Source organism: Canis lupus, chromosome 5 (assembly GCF_003254725.2).
Source record: "Canis lupus dingo isolate Sandy chromosome 5, ASM325472v2, whole genome shotgun sequence".
Lineage (NCBI taxonomy): Eukaryota > Metazoa > Chordata > Mammalia > Carnivora > Canidae > Canis > Canis lupus.
Genome location: NC_064247.1, coordinates 23,236,159 through 23,244,730, shown reverse-complemented (window position 1 = coordinate 23,244,730; position 8,572 = coordinate 23,236,159). Strand labels below are relative to the sequence as shown.

The 8,572-nt window shown below is 39.8% G+C and overlaps 1 long non-coding RNA gene and 1 other non-coding gene across 2 annotated transcripts; both read right to left on the bottom strand.

Moving 5' to 3' along the window:
* Window positions 1–324: 324 nt before the first annotated feature.
* On the bottom strand, window positions 325–6,699 carry LOC112671384 (uncharacterized). Its single transcript, XR_004816168.2, has 4 exons — window positions 6,160–6,699; window positions 5,616–5,837; window positions 1,390–1,463; window positions 325–711 (listed from the first exon to the last, which is right to left on the bottom strand). It is a non-coding gene; the product is annotated as an uncharacterized LOC112671384 (long non-coding RNA).
* Window positions 3,713–3,819, bottom strand: LOC112671570 (U6 spliceosomal RNA). Its single transcript, XR_003143701.1, has one exon. It is a non-coding gene; the product is annotated as a U6 spliceosomal RNA (small nuclear RNA).
* Window positions 6,700–8,572: the final 1,873 nt, after the last annotated feature.

Here is an 8,572-nt window from a genome sequence, read left to right as displayed (position 1 = left end):
TTGATGGGAATTTAGAAGGCAAGAGTATGTTATTGAATTTGCTTTGCCCTGCATTTAATACCGTTCAATATCCAGCTATGTTTTCTGGTTTGACAGCAGTGCCACCAGAAAATAGTTTCTTCCCCCAGATGACACACTGAACTTTTAAATTTCAAACCATCTATGCTAGATCTCTAGCAGAAAAAAAAGAGTCATATAATTTTGCATTATTTGTGGTGATGTCTGCTCAAATACATTAAGAGGTATAGAAAAGCAAAGGAAATGGATTGGGAACCACAAGGCATCCAAGGTTGTAAGGATACTGGGAAGTTACTGGGATTTTTTTTTATTTTTTATTTTTTTTTACCACTGTGTAATATAAGGTAAGTAGTTGATAACCAAACAATGCTTTGTGTTAAGGTTTAAATGGTAGGTGTCCTCATGCTAATTGTCCTCAGACAGACACATTTTTAAAAAGTCTCTCCATCTCCCCTTTTGGACATATACTCCCTTTGGAACATATGACTCAAAAGTGAGCACAAAGTGCTTTCTCAAGAAGAAAAATTCACTCTATCCTTCTGGCAATCTTCCTCCTGCCAAGGTGGTCCATGACTCAGCAAATTTTGCCATTTGTCTCATTAGCTGGGTGGCTTTAGTAGATGGTGTCATTCTGTGCCCTTTACCCAACGGTGCAGTGATCACCAGCTGCTCTCAACTTCAGCTGCTGTATCCCTAAGGGTTCCAACAGAGAAACAGAACCAGTGGGGGAAAGAGAGAGAGAGAAATTGATTGATTGATTGCAAAGATTGACCACATGATTCTGAGTGCTGGCTAGGCAAATCTGAAGAAATCCATAGGGCAGGCTGTCAGGAAGGACAAGCTAGACTCCATAGGCTGAATTTGCCCCCAAACTATTGTCTATAAACAGAATTTCTTCCTCTCCAGGGAAACCTCAGTTCTGCTCTTAAGCCTTCTAACTGCTTGAATCAGGCCCACCCAGACTATCTAGGATGATCTTCCTTACTTACTGTAAACTGATTATGGACTTTAATCACATCTGCAAATACCTTTACAGCTATACCCAGTGTTTTACTGGGTAACTAGAGACCACACTTAGTCAAGTACCCATATAAAACTGTCACAGCTGCTCTTCCTCCAGAGAATTGCTCTCAGGTGATGGGAGCTGCCTGGCTTGGAGGGATATGTCCCCAACTGAGGAGCATGCCAGTCATGCACTGGCTGCAGGGTCACAAAGACCTGCTTATTCTCTTTTAAGATGGGGATGGTTTGTGGTTCAGTTTACATGAATTATTATAGATGACATATAGTATGACTATCTAATATGTTACATATTATTATTATATAATAAATAATATTATAATATTATATATTAAATTCATAAATACATACATTCTAAATTACCATTGCCTTGTGTGCCAGAAACCAGCTTTGTTTTCACCAAATCATTTTTCCTTTTCTTCTTCCTGGGCACATAAGAGGACAACGTTATTTTAGGGTGGACCATGTGACTAGATCTTTCAGCTGCTATAAGCAGATGTGATGTGTGTCACTCAAGGCCAAAATATAGAAGGGCAAAAAAAAGTGTGGGTTCTCTGCATTTTCTGTTTCCTTCTGTGGCTACCTGGATAGTGTGAAAAGTTTAAATGCTGTAGATGCTCGAGGTAGTGTAGCTCTGTGATACTAACAGCAGTGCAAGTCCATGTGTCAATGCCTAGGAGGAAACTGCCTTGGAGTCATTAGACCTGGTGTGGATTTTCATAAGCAAAGATTGAACCTTTCCATGTTATGCCTCTAAAATTTTAGGATTTGTTTGTTACTAACCTAACATATATACACCTTTTCTTCTTCTCCTAGGGTGAAAGATACTATATCCACCTAAAGTTTTTGGTTTTGTCCTTGGTTTTTGTTTGTTTGTTTGTTTTAAGATACAATGTAAGTAAGCAATTTTCTGAAAATGCAGACAATGTAAGCAATTTTCTGAAGCCACCCTGCATTTTTATACTTCCATGATCATTCCAGTAATGTGTCCTCTTGGTCTAGAAAGTCCCAGCACAGACTTGCAATCAGTCTAGTCCCTATTCTACTCTTTAGAGGCATAGTCCTACCTAGATTACTTACGTTTCTCATTAATAAGAAAATGATAATTCCTAGTCAAAGTGTTGGGGGTTTTTTTGGACTTAATAAATCAGTGTTCACAGAAGCCCCTAGTGTAATCTGATTCAGAAGTTAAAATGCCTAGCAGAAACTCATTAATGGTTTTGCTGTCTTCCCCCCTGCCCCTTATTAAAAAAGCCTAGACATCCTTCAAGGCTTACTTCAAATGTAACCTCTTCTTGCTTAAATGTTTTCCATTTTTCCTTTGCAGTCACTAGGCACAATATATGCTCCTTTGTTTAGCTTTATTTCGTTCTGCCTAGAATTAGAGCTATTTGTTCACACATCTTACAGCTTTCTAGTAGATTTTCAATTCTTCAAGGGCAGAAAGACCTGTCTCTTTCATCTTTGCATTTTCTCCTTCCTCCTCACAGCACCCAGTGAGTGCCTGGCAAGTAGGAGGTTCTCAACAATATTTATTAAAATGGAATGAAATGAAACCTAAAGGGTTTTGCAAATAAAAATGGACCTGTCTTTTCCCAGAACCTCCAAAGGCATTTTGGAAAGGAGGGCAAATGAGATAGGCAAAGTGTACCCAGTGTACATTCTTTAAATCATTTGCAAGGTTAAAACGGAAGGTTCATGCTGTCTGAAAGCTATGACAAGGAATATTTGCAGTTAACCAAGTTTTATGAGGCAGTCATTCTACATGGATTTTACACAGCTCTGCTGGTAGCAAAGACATGCCACAGAGATATTTGATATTTTTCTTTACAGACCTCATTCCACTCAGCTCTGGACTCAGAGCTTCACTTAGCTTGCATAATGGCTGTCAGAAGAGGGAAGAAGCCTGCAACTTAAAGTCTCAGAAGGTGGCGAAAGAGAGAATGAAACCTGCAAAGGCGTTTTGGCTTTCATTGCCTTTTCACAGCTTTGACCACAGGGTTTAAAAATAATTGCAATAGCAGAGATTTAGATACTTAGGAGAGAACAGAAGCATGTGTTTTTAAGTGTTTGCTGTCATTCTTCTTAGATAAGCCATAATTATTAGAATAGCTCATGGAATTATGGTTGGAACAATTTTTAAAGCTGAGTTTTATAAATTTAGCTTTATAAAATTTAGTTTCGTTTTGTTTTTAAATATTTTATTTATTTATTCATGAGAGACACAGAGAGAGAGAGAAGCAGAGACACAGGCAGAGGGAGAAGCAGGCTGCCTGTGGGGGCCTGATGCAGGACTCGATCCTGGGACCCTGGGATCACCACCTGAATCAAAGGCAGATGCTCAATCACTGAACCACCCAGGTGCCTCAAATTTAGTTTTATAATAGAGGAATGGCAAAATATATTATGATCCATTAATTCTAAGGAATATTCTGAGACCTTTAAAATATCATATTTTTGCAGGGTATTTATCAACTGAGAAAAAGGTAAGAAGGAGCACGTTATCCAACCAGAGCAGCCCAGTTAAATATGTATGTCTAAAAAAGGATGTGTGTGCATATGCACGGAGAAAGCCTAGAAGGAAATATATCAAAGCAATAATATCTGTTATTTTAGGTTTTTGACTGGCAAAACTGTTGTGGGTAATTTTCAGGTGTTCTTTTTTGTTTTTGTTTTTAAATATGGAAGCTTCACAAATTTGCATGTCATCCTTGTACAGGGGCCATGCTAATCTTTTCCACATCATTCCAATTTTAATATATGTGCTGCTGAAGTGAGCACAACTTTGATGTTTTTATAATTACTTTTCTGTGTCTCACTTTATATTTCTATAGGATTTTCTCTGAATTTTCCCCTTATATGTGCTATAAAAACAGAAAAAAATCAGAAAACAAAAGATGGCTTATTTTGGCTTAATGTGATAGCTTCCCTTTAGGCAGTTAGTATAGGTTTGGCACTAAGCATTTTTCATAAGTTATCTTATTTCATCTTCATAAAAATCCTGCTATTATTTATATTTATTTACCAACGCAAAGAATCAAGGCATGGAAAGCTTAAGGAGCATGGTTGTGGTAACCCAGGTAGAAAGTGGCAGCACTCAGATTTCACATCCACTGATGCACTCCAGAACTGTGCTATTAACATTAGACTCCAGGCAACTCCTAAGATGCACAGAGGGGAGAGGATATTCATGGTGAAAGGCCCTTGTATTATTTGGGAGGAATTCTGTTCCTAGCCTAGCCTGCTGAACACAGTGAGAAAGACTGAGGACTGATCTTGAAATGGAGGAAAGATGATCTCTGAATTAACAAGGTAGTAGGACTGACTGGTAATACACACTGTATTATTATCCAAAACAGGTCCCCAATTTTTGATGGCCTGATTGATGGCTCCAGAAATTGATGGTATTTGAAGGTTTTGACAGGAGAGTGGTAGTCAACCCTGTCCTTTTTTTTTTAATAAGAAAAATATGTTTGTTTTGTAATGTGTGTTACAGTAAAAAGGTCATATCCTTAACATATATAAAGCTCTTCCAAACCAATAAAAATGAAGAGTACAAGAACAGCCACTTACAAAAGAACATGTATGACCAGAGAGCCCATGGAAATAATAATCTTTCTCATTAAGCATTTCATAATCAAGCAATAAAATGTGATACCTATTTCTCTTTTCAAATTGATAAATGATTGACATACAGCACTGTATGAGTATTAGACATACAACCTAATGATTTGATACATGAATGTAACACAAAATGACTACCACAACAAGTGAACATCCAACACCACACACAATTACAAATTATTTTTTAACTCCATTCTATTCAACAAATATTATTTGAGACTGTATCCTAGGGACAAGTCTTCATGTAGGTGGTTTTAAAGGCTGGATGGGGGCAACGGGAGACTAGGGGCAGCCAGGACTGCAGGTAAGGAGAGAGGTCAGGTTGGGCTCAGCACATGAACAAGAATGCTGAGTGCTATCTGCATGCTGCCTTCCAGTTTCTGATGTGATTTATTTATTTTTATTTTATCCACTGAAGATCCTTATAAAAGGGAAACACAAGCAGTATTTAAGAAGTACTCACTATATGCTAGGGACTATGCTAGAATTTTTGCTCATTCTGGCTCATATAACCTCCTGAAAAGTTCCTTTTAGGAGGTCATGGTTACATACTAGCCACCTTAAGCTCAGAAGAGTGAATAAACACATTGTGAGCTCTGGAAACCCCCAGCATCCACATGTAGAGCTCTACCCACTGTACCACACTGCATGGGCTCTGGGTCACCTAAGCCTGACATATTGGTCACCTAAGGCTGACATATTGTGTCCCTCTCTTGCATTTCCACAAGAGAGAGAGATGTTCTTTTTTTTTTTTTTTTTTTTTTTTTTAGATTTTATATATTTATTCATGAGAGACACTCAGAGAGAGGCAGAGGGAGAAGCAGGCTCCCTGTGGGGAGCCCATTGTGGCACTCGATTCCGGGACCCTAGGATCACAACCTGAGCCAAAGGCAGATGTTCAATCACGGAGCCACCCAGGTGCCCAAGAGAGATGTTGTTAATCAACTTGGTACCTCTTTCAGCTTTTTTCTCATCTGTAAAAGGAGTTCCAGTTTGCACATGGTCACCTGGTAGTTTCTCAGAAAATCTCTCCCATTATTCACCAACTGGGTCAGGATCCACTTGAGACATTCATGGCACAGTGGTGCAGGCCGTAGACTTTGGGTTTAACTTTTTTCTCCTCATTAGCCTCCACTGGAATTGTGCTCAATAAAGTTCACTGCATGGGCTGATGCCTGTTTTTAGAAACAGTTTTATTGAAATATAGCTATGTTCATTTGTTTACATACACCTATGGCTGTTGTTATGCTGCAATGGCAGAATTGAATAGTTACCAGAGAGACTGGCCTTCCAGGTCCAAAGTATTTAGTATCTGGCCCTTTACCAAAAAAACAAACAAACAAAAAACCCACCCTAATCATAATACCCTTTGTCCTATTGTCTACTTGGGTCCCCTACTGCTCTTCCTACCGACTGCAGTTTTAGTTCAGTGCCATCTTAGAAGCCCACCATCTTTAAGCCAGCCCTGTCTACTCCCTGTCCCAACCCATCTTTTACCTTGGATAGGAGTTTGAGGAGAACACAGGAGCGTAGCTCAGGTCTTGGAGAAGTCCCCACAATTACAAGAAAAGAGGAAAAACAGAACTGTCAGAGGGTTTACAGAAACTAAGAGCCAACAACAGACAGATTTCAAAACTAGGCAAAAAAACAAAAGACAGGCATTTAATGGCGTCTAGAGTTGCAAACACACTTGAGAAAAGTGAGCAATGAGAAAGGCTGCTGAACTTGACCCTTAGCCGTTTACAGGTGACCTTTGGAACTGAAGTGTCCCTTGAATGACGTGGGTGGAAACCAAATTTCTGGCAATGAAGAAGCTAATGATTTGGATTTCCAGAATGGACTTTGAATTACTGGCTGAGGAGGTTAGCACTTCCTGCCTGCCTAATTTCTCATGGGCAATTTTGTGATTTTGTTTCCTTATTTAACTTCTCTACACAGTAAGAAGCGCTAGTTACGCTCATCATTTGTAATCAAGCAGCTGTTGCCTCTGGAGGCTCTCTGGACAATCCACGTGTCTGCTTCCCCAGGAGCTCTGAGTGTTTGGTTTCACACAAGTTTTTCTTTTTTCCCTTTTTTGAAAGTGTGGAGATATAGTCTGTGCCCTGGTATGTGCTCCTTGAATTCCTTGATAGGAGAAGCCTTGGAATGTTAATGAGGTCACTCCTTTCCTGGTGGACAGAGAGATCAATGGCTTTCAGGTGTTAATGAGAGGTCCTCAAAATTTATGCCCATTGTTAGAGAGCTGATGGCTCCCTGCTGAACTGTTAGACCTTTCTTAAATGGACAACTAAAGACATTTTTTCAGCCCTGCATAAATTTCAGTCATCAGGCTCGGATATGCAGTACATGCATCAGAAATTCCAGCTGTCTCAGTTATGAACTTCTTTCAAACTTTCATGTCTCTGACCTCAGATAGAATTGGTCCTCTCCCTTCCAACCACTCGTTTGATCCCCATTTCTATCACCTCCAGGCATGCACCCATCATTTATCCCATTTCTTTAATGTTTTTAACTTCTACCTCTCCACTGTGTCTTCTCTTCAACCTACAAATATATTTAAGCTGCTCCCTCCCTAAAAAAATTTCTCATGTTATCTGCCTTTTTCTCAAGTTATTGCAGTCCGTGCAATCACACACTCCCCTTTTACAGCAAACTGTTTGAAAGAGAACACTAACTCTAGGTATTATTCCCTCACTATTTTTCTTGCCTTCATCCAACTGGTGTGGGTCCCTGTTAAAAACTCTGGAAAGGTCATTACTGATCTAACTGCCAAATCCACTGACTTCTTTCTCTTCCATCAGGCCCCTCAGGCATCTGGTCCCTTTCTTGAAACCCTCTTACATCACGTGCTAGGGATCCAATGGTTTCCTGGTTCTTCTCCCCTTCTGATCACTTGCTTCTTAGTCGTTTTTGTGAAATCCTGTTTCTCTCTTCCTTCATGCTATGTCTTCTCAGAGTTCTGTTCCAGGCCTTCTTTTCTTTATTTACAAATTCTTCCCGGGCTTCTTCATCCTCATTAATGATTTCATCTACCTTTCAAATGCTCAAAAAACTCCCAAACCTGTATCTCTGGTCTTTCTCTCCCTCTCCTGAGTTCAAGATTAGTGATACCAGTTAGTCATTTTTGCAATGATGGGAGCTTTTTTTCTGTACCAGGTGATGCAGTAGCCACTAGCTTCGTGTGGCTATTAAACGTTTGAAATGTGACTACAGTAATGAATCAAATTTTAAGACTTATTTTTTATTTTTTATTTTGAGAGAGAGAGAGAGGGATCCCTGGGTGGCGCAGCGGTTTAGCGCCTGCCCTTGGCCCAGGGCGCGATCCTGGAGACCCGGGATCGAATCCCACGTCGGGCTCCCGGTGCATGGAGCCTGCTTCTCCCTCTGCCTAAGTCTCTGCCTCTCTCTCCCTCTCTCTGTGACTATCATAAATAAATAAAAAAAAGAACTCACCTGACCTTGTAGCTATGATTTCTGCATTTCCCCCTTTACAAAGCAGACTTTAAAAAAAAATTAAAAAAAAAAAAAAGAGAGAGAGAGAGCATGCATGGGTGGAGGGAAGGGCAGATAGAGAATCTCAAGTAGGCTCCATCCTCAGGGCAGAGCCTGGGTCTCTGAGATCTCACAACCCTGAGATCATACCTGAGCTGAAATCAAGAGTCAGAGGCTTAACCAAACCGAGCCACCCAGGAGCTTCGAACTTTATGTTTTATTTAATTTTAGCCAATCTGAATTTCAGCAGCCACACATGAATTTCAGCAGCCACACAAATACTACTGTATTTGATAACACAGCTAAAGACCCTTTAATTTAAATTCCCTATTAGATATCTCTTTTATTTTTTTCTATAACATATCCCAAACCAAGCCCATCACCTAATTCCCCAAATATCTCCTCCTGTTATATTCCC